The following is an 18,652-nucleotide window of genomic DNA, read 5'->3' as shown; positions in this document are numbered from 1 at the left end:
TAGGTGTTAGCTCTTCTCTGAATGTTTAATAGAATTCGCCTGTGAAGCCATCTGGTCCTGGGCTTTTGTTTGTTGGAAGATTTTTTTTTTTTTTTTTTTTTTTTTGCGGTACGCAGGCCTCTCACTGTTGTGGCCTCTCCCTGTGTAGAGTACAGGCTCTGGACGCGCAGGCTCAGCGGCCATGGCTCATGGGCCCAGCCACTCCACGGCTTGCGGGATCCTCCCGGACCAGGGCACGAACCCGTGTCCCCTGCATCGGCAGGCGGACTTTCAACCACTGCGCCACCAGGGTAGCCCCCTGTTGGAAGATTTTTAATCACAGTTTCAATTTCAGTGCTTGTGATTGGTCTGTTCAAATTTTCTATTTCTTCCTGGTTCAGTCTCGGAAGGTTGTGCATTTCCACGAATTTGTCCATTTCTTCCAGGTTGTCCATTTTATTGGCATTTAGTTGCTTGTAGTAATCTCTCATGATCCTTTGTATTTCTTCAGAGTCAGTTGTTACTTCTCCTTTTTCATTTCTAATTCTATTGATTTGAGTCTTTTCCCTTTTTTTCTTGATAAGTCTGGCTAATGGTTTATCAATTTTGTTTATCTTCTCAAAGAACCAGGTTTTATTGATCTTTGCTATTGTTTCTTTCATTTCTTTTTCATTTATTTCTGATCTGATCTTTATGATTTCTTTCCTTCTGCTAACTTTGGGGATTTTTGTTCTTCTTTCTCTAATTGCTTTAGGTGTAAGGTTAGGTTGTTTATTTGAGATGTTCCTTGTTTCTTAACATAGGATTGTTTTGCTATAAACTTCCCTCTTAGAACTGCTTTTGCTACATTCCATAGATTTTGGGTCCTCGTGTTTTCATTGTCGTTTGTTTCTAGATATTTTTTGATTTCCTCTTTGATTTCTTCAGTGATCTCTTGGGTGTTAAGTAGTTTGTTGTTTAGCCCCCATGTGTTTGTATTTTTTACAGATTTTTTCCTGTAAATGATATCTAGTCTCATAGCATTGTGGTCAGAAAAGATACTTGATATGATTTCAATTATCTTAAATTTACCAAGGCTTGATTTGTGACCCAAGATATGATCTATCCTGGAGAATGGTCCATGAGCACTTGAGAAGAATGTGTATTCTGTTGTTTTTGGATGGAATGTCCTATAAATATCAGTTAAGTCCATCTTGTTTAATGTATCATTTAAAGCTTGTGTTTCCTTATTTATTTTCATTTTGGATGATCTGTCCATTGGTGAAAGTGGGGTGTTAAAGTCCCCTACTCTGATTGTGTTACTATAGATTTCCCCTTTTATGGCTGTTAGTATTTGCCTTATGTATTGTGGTGCTCCCATGTTAGGTGCATATATATTTACAATTGTTATATCTTCTTCTTGGATTGATCCCTTGATTATTATGTAGTGTCCTTCTTTGTCTTTTGTAATAGTCTTTGTTTTACAGTCTGTTTTGTCTGATATGAGAATTGCTACTCCAGCTTTCTTTTGTTTTCCATTTGCATGGAATATCTTTTTCCATCCCCTCACTTTCAGTCTGTATGTGTCCCTAGGTCTGAGGCTTCCATTTTTTTTGTTTGTTTCAGTTTGTTCATTTATTTTGGGGATTGGTTTTTTGTTTTTGTTTTTGTTTTATCACCACAAGCATGAGGTGATATCTTACTGTGGTTTTAATTTACATTTCCCTAATAACTGGTGATGTTGAACATCTTTTCATGTGCCTGTTGGCCATCTGCATGTCTTCTTTGGAAAACTGTCTATTCAGCTCTTCTGTCCATGTTTTAATCCAGTTGTTTGGTTTTGTTGTTGTTGAGTTGTATGAGTTCTATATTTATTTTGGATATTAGCCCCTTATGAGATGTACGATTTGCAAATATCTTCTCCAGTTCAGTAGATTGTCTTTTTGTTTTGTTGAACGTTTCCTTTGCTGTGCAAAAACTTTTCAGTTTTATGCAGTCCCATTTGTTTAATTTTGCTTTTATTTCCCTTCCCTGAGGAGACATATCTAGAAGATATTGCTAAGACTGACGTCAAAGAGCATACTCCCTGTGTTTTCTTCTAGCAGTTTTATGGTTTCAGGTCTTACATTCAAGTCTTTAGTCCATTTTGAGTTGATTTTTGTGTATGGTGTGAGATAATGGTCTTTTTTTTTTTTTTTTGCATGTATCTGTCCAGTTTTCCAAACACCATTTATTGAAGACACTATCCTTTCTGCACTGTAGGTTCTTTGCTCCTTTGTTGTAAATTCTTGTACTTATACGTGTGGGTTTATATCTCAGTTCTGTTCCATTGATCTGTATATCTGTTTTTCTGCCAATAGCATGCTATTTTAATTACTATGTTTTGTAATATAGTTTAAAATCAGGGAGTGTGATACCTCCAGCTTTGCTGTTTTTTCTCAGAATTGTTTTGGCTATTTGGGGTCTTTTGTGATTCCATATAAATTTTAGAATTTTTTGTTCTATTTCCGTGAAAAATGTCCTTGGGATTTTGGTACCATCTAAACCCACTTTATTGAGAGTTTTTTTCATTAATGTGTGTTGAGTCTTGTCAAATGTCTTTTCTGCATCTATTGAGATGATCAGAGTGTTTTTATCTCTCATTTTATTAATGTGATGTATCACACCGATTTGCAGATGTTGAACCATTCTTGCATCCCTGGAATAAGTTCCACTTGATCATGGCGTATAATACTTTTAATGTGTTGTTGCTAATATTTTGTTGAGGATTTTTTTATCTATGTTCATAGGAAATATTGGCCTGTAATTTATTTTTTGTGTCTTGTCTTTATCTGGTTTTGGTATCAGGGTAGTGTTGGCCTTGTGAGTTAGAAAGTGTTCACTCCTCTTCAATTTTTTGGAAGAGTTTGAGGATAGTTATTAAATCTTCTTTGAAAGTTTGGTAGAATTTGCTTGTAAAGCCATCTGGTCCTAGACTTTTGTTTTGGCGGGAAGTTTTGGATTATAGTTTCAATCTCTGTCCTAGTAATCAGTCTATTCGTATTTTCTGTTCTTTGATGACTTAGTCTTGGAAGGTTGTATGGTTCTAAGAATTTGTCCATTTCTTCTAGGTTGTCCAATTCATTGGCGTATTGCCATTTGTAATACTTTCTTATAATCCTTTGTATTTCTGTGGTATCCATTGTTATCTGTCTTCTTTCATTTCTGGTTTTATTTATCAGAGTCGTCTCTCTTTTTTCTTAGTGAATGTGTCTAGCTAAAAGTTTGTCAATTTTGATTATCCTTTCAAAGAACCAGCTATGATTTTATTGATCTTTTCTATTGTCTTTTTCATCTATTTCCACTCTAATCTCCTTTCTACTTCTTTACTGACTTTGGGCTTCCTTTGTTTTTCTTTTTCTAGTTCCTTTAGGTATAAGGGTAAATTGTTTATTTGAGATTTTTTTTGTTTCTTGAGGAAGGCCTGTATTGCTATAAACTCCCCTCTTAGTACTGCTTTTCCTGCATCCCATAGATTTTGATATGTTAAATTTTCATTTTCATTTGTCTTCGGGTAATGTTTATTTCTCCTTTGGTTTCTTCATTGACCCAATAGTTGTTCAGAAGAATGTTGTTTGGTTGCCACATATTTGTGATTTTTTCCAGATTTCTACTTGTAGTTGATTTCTAGCTTCCTACCATTGTGATCAGAAAAGATGACTGATATGATTTCAGTCTTCTTAAATTTATTGAGACTTGTTTTGTATCCCAACATATGGTCTAACTTTGAGAAGGTTTCATGTGCATTTGAGAAAAATGTGTGTTCTGCTGCATTTGGATAGAATGTTCTGTACAAATCTATCAACTCCATCTGATCTAAAGTTTTATTTAAAGCTACTCTTCCCTTGTTGACTTTCTATTTGGCTGATCCATCCACTGATGTAGTGGGGTGTTAAAGTCCCCTACTATTTTTGTGTTGCTGTCAGTTTCTCCCTTTGTGTCTCTTAATAATTGTTTTATATATTTTGGTGCTCCTATGTTAGATGCATATATATTAATATTTGGTATGTCTTCTTGATGAATTGACCCCTTTATCATTATATCCTGTCCATCTTTGTCTCTTGTTATCTTTTATGGCTTGAAGTCTACTTTGTCTGATATGAGTATGGCTACACCGGCTTTCTTTTGGCTGCCATTTGCTTGGAGTATCATCTTCCATCTCTTCACTTTGAGTCTATGTCTTTAGAGCTGAGGTGTGTCTGCTGGAGGAAGTATATACTTGGGTCTTGTTTTTTAATGCAGCCAGCCATTCTGTGTCTTTTGACTGGTAAATTCAATCCAGTCATTGAGGTGATTATTGATAGATGAGGACTTAGTACTGCAGTTTTATCATTTGTTTTCTGGTTGCACTATAGGTCCATTGCTTCTCTTTCCTTGTTTTTATGTCTGCCATTTTGAGTTGGTGATTTTCTAAAATGTCTTCCTCCATTTCCTCTTTTTTTATGTTTTGTGTCTCTGTTCTAGATTTAGGTTTATGGTAACCATGAGCTTTGTATAAAACTTCTCATAGATAAAACAGTCCTTTTCTGCTAATAGCATCTTATCTTCATTTATCTATGTGGGTTCTGCTCTTTTCATCTTCCCCTTTTGTGTTTTAGTTATCTCAAATTGTCCTTTTTTATACTGTGAGTTTGTTACCAAACTGAAGTAGCTATAGTTATTTTCTTCTGCTTTTTTTCCCCATTAGCCTTTATGTGATAAAGAGTTGCAATTTTCTGACTCTGCGTGTCTATTTATCACCTTACTCAAAGTTTTGCATGTTTTGCCTTTTTGTTTCTGCTAGAAGAGCTCCTTTCAACATTTCTTGTAAGACAGGTGTAGTGTTGATGAACTCCCTCAGCTTTGTTTGTCTGGGAAAGTCTTTATTTCTCCTTCATATAAGAATGATAACTCTGCTGGGTAGAGAATTCTTGGCTGACAGTTTGTAATCTTTCAGTGTTTTGAGAATGTCATTCCATTCTCTCCTGGCCCATAGCATTTCTGCTGAGAAATCTACCGATAGCCTACTGGGGGTTCCTTTGTAGGTTAACCTTCTTTTTATCCTGGCTGCCTTTAAAATTCTTTCTTTCTCACTGACTTTTGATAATTTTAATATACTGTATTTTGGAGGTCTTTTGTGTTGAGGTAATTAGGTGTTTTCTTAGCTTCATGCACTTGTATATCCAGTTCCTTCCCCAGATTTGGGAAGTTCTCAGCTATTATTTCTTTAAATAAACTCTCTCCTCTCCTTTCACTCTCTTCTCCTTCTGGAATACCTGTTACCTTAATCTTCCCCTTCCCAGAAGAGTCAGATAACTCTCATAGAATTTTCTCATCTTTTTATATCTTATTTCTTCCCTCTTCTACTCGTATCATTTCTATCTGTCTATCTTCAAGCTCACTAATTCTCTCTTCCATCTTGTCTGATCTGTTTCTGATGCTTTCTAATGGATTCTTCATCGTGTTTATTGCCTTCTACAGCTCCAGAATTTCTGTTTAGTCCTTTTTAGAGTTTCAGTCTGTTCGGTGAGGTATTCCTTCTGTTCATTAATTTTATTTCTGAGCTCATTTTACTGCCTTTCTGAGTTTTCTTGTAGCTTGTTGAGATTTTTTGTGACAGCTATTTTAAATTCTCTATCAGTTAGATTGAAATATTCTGTGGTTTTAAGTTTGGTTTCTAGAGAATTGTCATTTTCTCTTCGTTGCACAGTGTTACCTTGGTTCTTCATGGTGCCTGATAAGCCAGCACATGGGAAGTAGGGGGCACCTTTCTACTCCATTCCAACTATTCAACAGGTCAGAAATTAGAGGCCTTTCTTTTGTCGTCCAGTAGGTGGCGACATATCACAAGTTTTTAGTTTCGCTTACCTGCGCTGCCTTTGGATATATTTCAAAGTCAGCATTTTCCACCCTTCACTGCCTCTGTCAGAGGTGTCACCCCTTACCCTCATTATTGCTTCTTGTGCCTCCAGGGTCATTGGTGCCTTGCAGCTGTTGGTGTCAATGGTACTGCTGCCTGGAGCCCTGGGATGGTGGGCTTTTCCACCATGTGCAGCATCCCCTGAGTTGCATCGGGAGCGGGCCAGCCAGGAGCACGCAGGCACCTCTGCCATGTCCAGGGTTGTAAGATTTGTGGGCTCCACTGCTACAGGTGGAATGAGCAGGGAGCCAGAGTTGTGGGTACCTCCATGGCTGGAGGGACGGGGGTCCCAGGCCCTACTGCTGCTGCTCCCTGGTTACCTGTGGCCGTGGGCACTGCTGTGACCAGGGGGCTGGCATTGTGTGCATTCCCTCCTCCGCTGGCCAGGTTTTCTGGGGCCGTGGGCTCAGCTGCCGCAGCTGGAGGACCAGAATTGCGGGCACTGCCTCTGCTATTGCACCTGTACCACCTCTTGTCTGTGTTCCAGTCCATCCTCCTTTAGATGCACAGAAATGTGCAATCGTCTGGCACCCTGGTGTGCTGGGTAGAGGCACCTTTGTTGAGCTGTGGATGTTCTACAGATTAAAGGGGAGACACAAAGAGAGTAGCTCACTGCGCCATGATGCTATGACCCCCCAGCTTTACGGTGTTTGCTGTTATAAGCAATGTCATGAGAAACATTCTCGTGCATGAAGCTCTTCGTATTTACCTGCTTACTTTCTTAGAATACATTAACAGGTGAAATTGTATTGCCGCCTATTAAAGATTATTCTGAACTTCTATTATATTTAATGACTGTATCTATAACATTGCATTAGTATGTCTGCATCAAGCTTATTTACTGCTTATTTGATAAAAATCCTTCTGAAGTTTTTGGAGAGGCCACTTACCAGCTATTTTGGGAGTAACTGAAATACTTTCAAAAGTATTTTGCAAGTTAATTATTAGTATAATAATGCTCAATAGTAATTATTAATATTACTTATTTTATGTTATAGCCTATCTGTTTGTGTTATTTTATTAATAAACAATAATACTAACATTACACAACTGCCATATGTTAATTTCACATTCCAGTGAACATGGTACTATAAGGAGAGGCGTAATGTATGTGAATAAGCAGCATGTAATTGTGGAATTATAGGGTGAGAAGTGGTGACAGGCACACATCTTATTTTGCCCAAAACAGGCTGGCGTTTATGCCTATTCTGGAGTCTCTGCTATTATGCTCCCTTTCATTCTCAGAATTGTACTGGTAAACAACAACTCATGTGGCCATCCTACTTGTGAGTAGATTGACCACGTCCCACACCTTCGAAAACATGTCCTTAATCTATCCATCAATACTGTCGTTTCTTTGTCTTCAGAAGAGCTAAGATAGAACACATTGTAATGTATCTCGTTAATTAATTCAGTTTTCTGTGATACAGCTCAAGTACAATCAGTTACTCCTTTATGCCTTACACAGATCTGTCAGTTTAAGGCTGCTTTTCATATCATTCTTTCTTGCTTTCAGAGGCTCGTCACCATCTTCTACCTCTACATTTGATCCAGGCAGAAGGATGCAGTGCATGCCCTTCCCTCCCAGATTGCACTGGAGAGCAAAGGAGGTGCATAAACGTTCTTCAGAGAACTTGAGCCATTATCAGGACAGTTCTCAGATTAGTGATGCTTATGCATTCTAATGACTCATATTCGAAAAATAAAAATGATTTTTTTAAAGAATTCTATATAAAAGCAATTTATCCTTTCACATTTTCTATGATCATTCCCCAAGTAAAGTCAGATAAGGTAAATTTGTTCTACTCTGCTGCAGACAAATGAAAGGAAGACCATCTTCATAACCTTTGTTTGTTAACCTTGGACTAAATAAAATCTCCAACCATTTCTTCATCACCAATACAAGCTGCTATTAGCCTGCAAGAAGTGTCACTTAATGTTTTTGACATGTTTAAAAGCAAAATAATGTCTTTTTGAAATGCTTGGTAGGAAATTCCGCAAGAACAACGTTCTCTATAATTAACCACACTGGTGAGTTAAAGGCCTTTGGCTTTTCCTCAGAATACCTCACCACCCAACATCGTCCAAGTCAATTAACAGACATAATGCTCGCTTCCTTGCCGGTCTTACTGCCTAATTAGAACCGCATGTGTTGGTTTGCATCAAAGCCATTTCACCTCGGCTCACTCACCAGTTATTCTGTTAGCATTTCCCATAGGCTGGCTCTTGATTTCCATTCCTTTCCTCTTCATGCCAGATAACTTCTTCACAGAGGGAGTGAGACGGTGAAGCATGGTCTCATTTCATTGTAATTATGGAATGTCCCAGTTAGAGCCAAAGAGAGTGGAAATTTCACACTAATTCCAGCACATCTCCGGCGTTAGAAATTGATCACTGAGTGACTAAATTACAAGTGCCAGGGAAGCCATCAGTGGGAACTTCTGCCCCCCCGCAGCCTTGACATCCCTACAGCTGTCCTTTCCCCGGCAGCCATTTTCGATGGCCTTTCTAACCACAGTCATCAACAGTGGGGAACCCTCAATAACATCTTATGCTTTTAGAAAATTTTTAACGTGAGTTGGAAACATAAATATTTGGATTTTCTCAGGATAAAGCATTTTAAGTGTTTGGGTTCTATATTTGAGCTGGGGTCTCTTTGAAAACATATCCCAATGCTAGTTGTAAATTGTGACCTCACAAAGAAGACCTTAGAGGGGAAAATTACTAAATACAGCTAAATTCTTTAAATTATGAATTTCCAAAGATGTGTCAGAAGCAGCGACTTTTCTTTAGGATCTTCTTTTTTAATATAAAATATCAAACTCCTAGTAACGAAGTTCTTAGTTATTTTGTTCCATGGACCCCTTTGGCAGTTTGATAAAAACTTTAGACATTATCTTTGAACAGTATTTTCTGAAGGCATAGGATTAAACACATAAAATTGAAAAGAAATCCAGTTATCAAAATAATAAAATTAAGTTTGTGATTTGGCATTTGTGCTTCTTTACCGATGCATTAAAATGACACTTCAATACATTTAAGTATAGGAAAGTTAAAAGTAAATCTTACTGCTTAGGCCTTTCTCACCTTCTGAGATGGCCCACACTGTCTGTGGAATGTGTTTCTCTCTAAATAAATCCACTGCTTACCTATCACTTTGTCTCCCACTGAATTCTTTCTGCAATGAGACATCAAGAACCTGAGCTTCATTAAGTCCTGAAACCAGGTAATACATCCAAGAAAGAGTCATCCACTGAGTTTTTCCCCCTCATTCATCTCCCTTCATCCAAACTGAGGAAAAGAGACAGCCACCTGGCAAAGGTCTAGTCCAAGTTTCCTTTGAAATGTTCTGCTGAAGCTCCTCTGGTTCCCCAGCATTCCTGTTAGAAGATAAGCCGTCTCCTGCTAGAGAGGCGTTTGGAAGAAAGAAAGTAGAAAAGAGGTTTGAGACTGGATTCCTACTTCTCCACGAGTCACAAAATGGAATCCCCAGCCGTGGAGTCTGGAATTTTCATTTAATGAGAAGACTTGTGACGCCCTTCTAAGATATTGGCATAGGGCGCCACCAACCCAGGATGATGCAAGACCATGAGCTGTTCCAGTACTTTCGGATGCCAGAGATGGTTGACTTCCGGCAGTACGTGTGCACCCTTCCAACCAACACACTCATGGGCTTCGGTGCGTTCGTGGCGCTCACCACCTTCTGGTACGCCATGCAACTGCAGGCCCTGACGCCACCATGCGACCTGGCCATGCAGTCAGTGGAGGTGGCAGGCAGTGACGGAGATCCGTGCTCCTGGACAGTGACAAGCCCTTGGTGTATTTCTACGATGACATCAGAATGTTATATGAAGGCTTCCAGAGGGGCATGCAGGTGTCAGATAACGGCCCTTGTTTAGGCTCTCTGAAACCAGACCAACCCTATGAATGGCTTTCATACAAACAGGTTGCAGAAATGTCAGAGTGTGTGGGCTCGGCGCTGATCCACAAGGGCTTCAAGGTAGCCCCAGATCAGTTCATCAGCCTCTTTTCTCAGAACAGACCTAAGTGGGTGATCATTGAACAGGGATGCTTTACTTATTCGATGGTGATCGTTCCCCTCTACGATACCCTCGGAACTGAAGCAGTCACCTTCCTCATCAACAAAGCTGAACTCTCTCTGGTTTTTGTGGGCAAGCCAGAGAAGGCCAGCCTCTTATTAGAAGCTGTAGAAAATAAATTAACAGCATGCCTTAAAACTATTGTTCTCATGGGCTCCTACGGCAGTGATGGGTCGGAACGAGGCAAGAAGTGCGGGGTGGAGATCATCGCATGAAGGCGATGGAGGACCTGGGAAGAGCCCACAGACGGAAGCCCAAGCCTCCAGCACCTGAAGATGTTGCAATAATTTGCTTCACAAGTGGAACTACAGGCAACCCCAAAGGAGCACTGATCACCCATCGAAATGCAGTCAGCGATCGTTCAGCATTTATGAAAAGGACAGAGTACATTCATTACTTCCTCAGATGATACTTTGATCTCTTTCTTGCCTCTCGCCCACGTGTTTGAAAAAGTTGTAGAGTGTGTGATGCTGTGTCACGGAGCTAAAATAGGATTTTTCCAAGGAGATATCAGGTTGCTTACGGATGATCTCAAGGCATTTCCACCCACCATCTTCCGTGTGGTCCCCAGACTGCTGAACTGGATGTTTGACTGCCTTTTTCCTCAGGCAAACAGCATGCTGAAGCGATGGCTGTTGGACTTTGCCTCCAAGAGGAAAGAAGCCAAGTTTCGCGGTGGCATCATTAGAAACAACGGCCTGTGGGATAAGTTGACCATCCATAAAATAAGAGTCGAGCCTGGGAGGAAAAGGGAGGCTGATGATCACAGGAGCGGCGCCCGTGTCCGCCACGTGCTGACCTTCCTGAGAGCCTCGCTGGGCTGCCAGTTCTACGAAGGCTACGGACAGACTGAGTGCACCGCCGGGTGCTGCCTGACTGTGCCTGGGGACTGGACCACAGGCCATGTGGTGCCCCAATGCCTTGCAACATTGTAAAGCTTGTCGATGTGGAAGAAATGAATTACATGGCTGCCAAGGGTGCGGGCAAGGTGTGTGTGCAAGGGGCTAATGTATTTCAAGACTACTTAAAGGACCCAGAAAACACAGCAGAAGCTCTGGATAAAGATGGCTGGTTGCACACAGGGGACATTGGAAAGTGGTTATCAAATGGCACCTTGAAGATCATCAACAGGAAAAAGCACATCTTTAAAGTGGCACAAGGCGAGTACATAGCTCTGGAGAAAAGAGAAAACATCTACCAGTGAAGTGAACCTGTCGCTCAGGTGTTTGTCCGTGGAGAGAACTTGCAGGCATTTCTCATAGTAATTGTGGTACCAGACATTGAGATGCTAGGCCCCTGGGCCCAGAAGAGAGGCTTTGAAGGCTCCTTTGAAGAAATGTGCAGAAACAAGGATGTCAAAAAAGCTATTCTAGAAGACATGGTGAGACTTGGGAAGGATTCTGGCCTAAAACCATTTGAACAGGTCCTTTGACCTGTCTCCACCCTGAATTATTCTCCGTCAACAACTGCCTTCTGACCCCAACAATGAAGGCTAAAAGGCCAGAGCTTTGGAATTATTTCAGGTCACAGATCCTTGAACTTTGTTCCACCATCAAAATCTAATGCAAGGAAGGAAGCTGGGAAGAGGCCACACGCCTCCGCGGTCTTCTCCCGCCCGTGGCCTCAGTGGGTAGTTTTGACAACAGCAAGTAGAGAAGGAGCGTCTTTGTCTGCCTCGTGCATTCAGATTCTCGTCACAGGAAGCTTAGAGGGAATGGAACACTGCCTTATGGTCACGTCGCATTGCAGACCGTGTTCACGGTGATACACAATTTCCAAAATGAGCCTTAAAAAAATTGTAAAGGGGAAACTATAAATGTGCTAAGTTATTTACGACTTCCTCAGTTTAAAAGGAGGGTGAAAACTTGTCTCTCTGTTTTGCTAACCAAGTGGTTAGGACTTTGCTATTTCTGAGATGTCTGCTACTTGCTGCAAATTCTGCAGGTGTCTGCTGCTCCGAAGAGTACCGTGCACTGGAGGGAACCGTCCCTTATAAACAAGAACTGCCCCAGCTGCAGGAGGTCACAAGTGGACCAGAGGTTTTTTTTTTTTTTGATCCCTGCCACCTTCCCTTCCCCATCTCACACCACCCTTCTGATTAACCCCTGTTATTCCTGTCGGAGCAGAAGGTTCTCAGTGAAGTGGAGGACAGACCTAGCTCAGAACAACGCAGGTAAAGATGGATGGCTCCTCGCCACTGCGGGTGGATTCTGGTGCCCACAGAGCAGTATATTCTCTGACCCTCTTCTCCAGACCCGATTCCCTCCCTCCATCCCTTCCCAGGGGTTATTTAAAAATCTGTCTTAGACTCTGCAGTGAAGACAAGCATTTCAACAAGGAAACAATTACCTGGATCAACCATGTTCAACTGTGACACCTGAATAACTGTACACTTTACCTTCACTGAACCCGTCGCTCTGTCTGTGATGGTTTTGGAGGGGTTTTTTTTTTAACATCTTTATTGGAGTATAATTGTTTTACAGGGTTGTGCTAGTTTCTGCTGTATAACAAAGTGAATCAGCTATATGTATATATATATATCCCCATATCCCCTCCCTCCTGCGTCTCCCTCCCACCATCTCCCTCCCAACCCTACAGGTGGTCGCAAAGCACCGAGCTGATCTACCTGTGCCATGCAGCTGCTTCCCACTAGCCATCTATTTTACATTTGGTAGTGTATATATGTCAATGCTCGCCCACCTCGTCCGAGCCCACCCTTCCCCCTCCCCATGTCCCCAAGACCTCTCTGCACATCTGTGACTTTATTCCTGTCCTGCCTCTAGGTTCATTAGAACCTTTTTTTTCTTTTAGATTCCATATATATGTGTTAGCATACATATGTGTTTCACTTTCTGACTTCACTCTGTATGACAGACTCTAGGTCCATCCACCTCACTAAAAATAACTCAATTTCATTTCTTTTTATGGCTGAGTAATATTCCGTTGTATATATGTACCACATCTTCTTTATCCATTCATCTGTCGATGGACACTTAGGTTGCTTCTGTGTCCTGGCTATTGTAATTAGAGCTGCAATGAACATTGTGATACATGACTCTTTTTGAATTATGGTTTTCTCAGGGTATACGCCCAGTAGTGGGATTGCTGGGTCGTATGGTACTTCTATTTTTAGGCTTTTAAGGAACGTCCATACTGTCCTCCACAGTGGCTTTATCAATTTACATTCCCACCAAAAGTGTAAGAGGGTTCCCTTTTCTCCACACCCTCTCCAGCATTTGCTCTTTGTATATTTTTTGATGATGGCCATTCTGACCGGTATGAGGAGATACCTCATTCTAGCTTTGATTTGCAGTTCTTTAATGATTAATGATGTTGAGCATCCTTTCATGTGTTTGTTGGCAATCTGTATATCTTCTTTGGAGAAATGTCTGTTTAGATTTCCTGCCCATTTTTGGATTGAGCTGTTTGTTTTTTGATACTGAGCTGCATGAGCTGCTTGTAAATTTTGGAGATTAATCCTTTGTCAGTTGCTTCATTTGAAAATACTTTCTCCCATTCTGAGGGTTGTCTTTTCTTTTTTATGGTTTCCTTTGCTTTGTGAAAGCTTTTAAGTTTCATTAGGTCCCATTTGTTTATTTTTGTTTTTATTTCCATTTCTCTAGGAGGTGGGTCAAAAAGGATCTTTCTGTAATTTATGTCATAGAGTGTTCAGCCTATGTTTTCCTCTAAGAGTTTTATAGTGTCTGGCCTTAAATTTAGGTCTTTAATCCATTTTGAGTTAATTTTTGTGTATGGTGTTAGGAATTGTTCTAATTTCATTCTTTTACATGTAGCTGACCAGTTTTCCCAGCACCACTTATTGAAGAGACTGTCTTTTCTCCATTGTGTACTCTTGCCTCCTTTATCAAAGATAAGGTGACCATATGTATGTGGGTTTATCTCTGGGCTTTCTATCCTATGCCATTAATCTATATATCTGTTTCTGTGCCAGTACCGTGCTGTCTTGATTACAGTAGCTTTGTAGTATAGTCTGAAGTCCAGGAGCCTGATTCCTCCAGCTCCGTTTTTCTTTCTCAAGATTGCTTTGGCTATTCGGGGTCTTTTGTGTTTCCATACAAATTGTGAAATTTTTCGTTCTAGTTCTGTGAAAAATGCCAGTGGTAGTTTGCTAGGGATTGCATTGATTCCGTAGATTGATTTGGGTAGTATAGTCATTTTCACAATCTTCATTCTTCTAATCCAAGAACATGGTATATCTCTCCATCTGTTTGTATCCTCTTTAATTTCTTTCATCAGTGCCATAGTTTTCTGCATACAGGTCTTTTGTCTCCTTACGTAGGTTTATTCCTAGGCATTTTATTCTTTTTGCTGCAATGGTAAATGGGAGTGTTTTCTTAATTTCTCTTCCAGATTTTTCGTCATTAGTGTATAGGAATGCAAGAGATTTCTGTGTGTTAATTTTGTATCCTACTACTCTACCAAATTCATTGATTAGGCTCTAGTAGTTTTCTGATAGCATCTTTAGCATTCTCTATGTATAGTATCATGTCATCTGCAAACAGTGACAGTTTTACTTCTTCTTTTCTGATTTGGATTCCTTTTATTTCTTTTTCTTCTCTGATTGCTGTGGCTAAAACTTCCAAAACTATGCTGAATAATAGTGGTGAGAGTGGGCAACCTTGTCTTGTTCCTGATCTTAGACAAAATGGTTTCAATTTTCCACCATTGAGAATGATGTTGGCTGTGGATTTGTCATATATGGCCTTTATTATGTTCAGGTAGTTTCCCTCTATGCCTACTTTCTGGAGGGTTTTTATCATAAATGGGTGTTGAATTTTGTCAAAAGCTTTTTCTGCATCTATTGATATTATCATATGGTTTTTATCTTTCAGTTTTTTAATATGGTGTATCACATTGATTGATTTGCGTATATTGAAGAATCCTTGCATTCCTGGGATAAACCCCACTTGATCATGATGTATGATCCTTTTAATGTGCTGTTGGATTCTGTTTGCTAGTATTTTGTTGAGGATTTTTGCATCTATGTTCATCAGAGATACTGACCTGTAGTTTTCTTTTTCTGTGACATCTTTGTCTGGTTTTGGTATCATGGTGATGGTGGCCTCATGGAATGAGCTTGGGAGTGTTCCTCCCTCTGCTATATTTTGGAAGAGTTTGAGAAGGATAGGTGTTAGCTCTTCTCTAAATGTTTGATAGAACTTGCCTGTGAAGCCATCTGGTCCTGGGCTTTTGTTTGTTGGAAGATTTTTAACCACAGTTTCAATTTCAGTGCTTGTGATTGGTCTGTTTATATTTTCTATTTCTTCCTGGTTCAGTCTCGGAAGGTTGTGATTTTCTAAGAATTTGTCCATTTCTTCCAGGTTGTCCAATTTATTGGCATATAGCTGCTTGTACTAATCTCTCATGGTCCTTTGTATTTCTGCCGTGTCAGTTGTTACTTCTTTTTCATTGCTAATTCTGTTGATTTGAGTCTTCTCCCTTTTTTTCTTTTTGAGTCTGGCTAATGGTTTAGCAATTTTGTTTATCTTCTCAAAGAACCAGCTTTTAGTTTTATTGATCTTTGCTATTGTTCCTTTCATTCCTTTTTCATTTATTTCTGATCTGATCTTTATAATTTCTTTCCTTCTGCTAACTTTGGGGGGTTTTTTGTTCTTTCTCTAATTGCTTTAGGTGTAAGGTTAGGTTGTTTATTGAGATGATTCTTGTTTCTTGAGGTAGGACTGTATTGCTATAAACTTCCCTTAGAACTGCTTTTGCTGCATCCCATGGGTTTTGGGTTGTCGTGTTTTCATTGTCATTTGTTTCTAGGTATTTTTTTGATTTCCTCTTTGATTTCTTCAGTGATCTCTTGGTTATTTAGTAGTGTATTGTTTAGCCTCCATGTGTTTGTATTTTTCGATGCCTAACTGTACCTAGGCATCTTTTTAATTTGTGTAATATTTAGATAAGTACTTATCTCTATGCCTTTCCTGGTACTTCTATTGTCACGTACCCTATACACGACTTCTAACATCTGTGTATCCCCTTGTTTATATCAAGTGCTCCACCTAACAAGCAGACAAACTGAGCAAACGAATTCTGAGGGGCTTCCCTGGTGGCGCAGTGGTTGAGAGTCCGCCTGCCGATGCACGGGACATGGGTTCGTGCCCCGGTCCGGGAAGATCCCACATGCCGCGGAGTGGAGGGGCCCGTGAGCCATGGCCGCTGGGCCTGCGCGTCCGGAGCCTGTGCTCTGCAGCAGGAGAGGCCACAACAGTGAGAGGCCCGCGTACCGCAAAAAAAAAAAAAAAAGAATTCTGAAGCAAGAGAAGATATTATCTGCCTCAGGCTACAGTCTATGGGTACAAGAGATATTAAGCTGGTTTGGAACAAAAATCATTGATTATTTCAAGAATGCCAACTTTGGGATGCAAAACATATTCTACGTGTTTTATTGCTACCATTCTCTAGAGCATCAGAGTAATATTTGCCAGCTACAGAATGTTTTAGCAGCAATTCTCAACTAATTCAGCTTATTTTTCAGCAAGTCAGCCTCTACTAATGACATATTAAATTTTGATTCTCTTTTTATATGATTACCCTGGGGAGACATTCAAAGTAGACCTTTTAATAAGAGTTAGCTCTACTGCCGATAGAACATCATGGTGTCATTTCACTTGAGAGGATATTTTTCCAGAAAGACACACCTTAATGGCTGGTCAAACATACTAACCACCTTATCTTTGCTTTGGGCCATAGAACTAATTTAGATAGTCATTAGCTTCTAGGTAATGGAAGAGCATGTGCTACAATATTAACTGAATACCAAATCAGGCCCTGACATACCTCCCCCTGTGGTTATCTCTGCAGAAAAACACCAGCTTACAAACCAGAGAGAGCTGGAAATTGGATCTTTACCTGACATTGTGATTAGAATTCAAAGAATGCTGTAGAGGTAAATGGTGAAATATAAATAACTTCAGGCCCACTTTTGATCTGATCCCTCTAGATAGACTAGCCTTCGATTATACTACAGATGCAACTATCGCGCAAAGATGAAGAAAATGGTTAGGTCCTTACAGTAGGTGTACCTACCTCACTGCAGCCTTGATGCTGGTGACAGCTCTTCCTACCCCAGCCTCCATGGTACCCTTCTCATTTACCTGTCCTTTGCCCCCTTTCAATCGCATCTTCACAGACTACCTCCCAAACCCGTCTACTACCCTCCCTTAAACTTCTGGTGTTTGCAAGGGGACCATCTCTGGTCCTTCCCTCTTCTGAGATCAAGTCCTCCTTTGGACCGTCTCATTTATTTCTTTGATTCTGAGCCCCGTCTATGGTTGATGTGCCCCAAGTCTGTCTCTAGAGAGACCAGTCTCTGGAGCCTCAGGACGATACTTTACATTGCCTGCTGGGTGTCTCCTCTTGGAATTCTCATAAGCACGTCAAATGCAAAATATCCACATTTGAACTCATGTTTCCACCTCTTCCGTCACCCACATGCAAACCTGCTCTCCCTCCTCTTATCTCAGTTCTCTGCAGTGAGGGGCACGTGTGATGACCCATAGGCATATTCCAGACTCTTCTCCCCAGTCGCTGATTGATTCCAGCCAGTAAATGTTCCTTATCTCCATCCCCTTGCCCGTTAACTCAGGATCCCCCTATCCCTTGCCTGAACTCCTGTAACAACCTACTCTCTTCCTCCCACAGTGTGTTCCTCACTCTTCAACCCTTTATATCACTACCATACACATATGATCACAACACGTCCCATGCAGTGGTTCCTGATAGGCTAAACATCTAAGCCCCTGGGCATGGTCTAGTCTGTTTTCTGGGCCCTCTCCCCTCTGGTGGCCCCATCTCCCACCCCTTCTCCCCTTTACCCTTCCTCTCATCTTCTGCAATACCTTGTACTTAACTCACATTGGACCATTTCCAGCTCTGGATCTCACCGTGTTCTCTCAGACTCCCAGACCTCGGCATAGACTGCTCCTTCCTCTGAGCCACTGGTCAGCAAAACTCTTTCTCCTTCTCTGAGGACAAATTTGACCTTCGGTTCTGCTCCTGGGAGACCTGACGAAGACGGAATGTTTATTGAGTTAATAGTCAGCAAGTGCCGTAAATGACTCCTGGTTGGCACATTGCATCGTGACAGCTTGAAACTGTGAATGAGCCATAAATGCCCAGGGGAGAAGCCATAGGCTGTGGACTTCCCTGGAAGTCATGCTCTTTGAGGTCGACGTTTCACATTCTATAGCTTGAAGTTATGTCCATGGAACTCTTACCAACACACTTGGGACTTAGAGCTTCTATCCAGGTTCTTGACCTCACTCACCATCCTGATCCTGTTCCCCAAACCTGAGGGGTCACTGGGGTTCGAAGAAATGTTCTCTGACGCTCCCTGCTAGCATGCTGTTTCCTGTCCTATATCCTTCTAAGTGAATCCAGTGCCAGGTGTAGCCTATTATAACCTTGTGACTCTAAACATCTCGTCGGGCCTGTGACCACCCGGGGGAGGGGGGGATTGCACCACCTTTTCCCATTATTCTCAAATAATGGGTAACTCATTCTTCAAAATCTTGGTCGGAGTCCCTCTCGCCTATAAACACACAGTGCCCATAAAGCCCTCCTCACCCGGACGTAAGTAATTCTTTCATTGCAACCCCTGTAATTTCATAAAATAGCACAGATCACA

The 18,652-nt window shown here is 40.8% G+C and overlaps 1 protein-coding gene and 1 pseudogene across 20 annotated transcripts in view; both read left to right on the top strand.

Moving 5' to 3' along the window:
• AGPAT4 (1-acylglycerol-3-phosphate O-acyltransferase 4) overlaps positions 1 to 18,652 on the top strand; it is a 1,412,586-nt gene that overhangs the window by 1,154,892 nt on the left and 239,042 nt on the right. The gene's annotated exons all lie outside the window — the stretch shown is intronic.
• LOC307195163 (long-chain-fatty-acid--CoA ligase 1-like) lies at positions 8,866 to 11,653 on the top strand (annotated as a pseudogene). Its single transcript has one exon. The product of its transcript is annotated as a long-chain-fatty-acid--CoA ligase 1-like (transcript).

Source organism: Stenella coeruleoalba (genome assembly GCF_951394435.1).
Source record: "Stenella coeruleoalba genome assembly, chromosome: 12".
NCBI classification, from domain to species: Eukaryota; Metazoa; Chordata; class Mammalia; order Artiodactyla; family Delphinidae; genus Stenella; species Stenella coeruleoalba.
The sequence above is the reverse complement of the archived record's forward strand: the minus strand, read 5'-3'. Positions and strand labels throughout refer to the sequence as shown.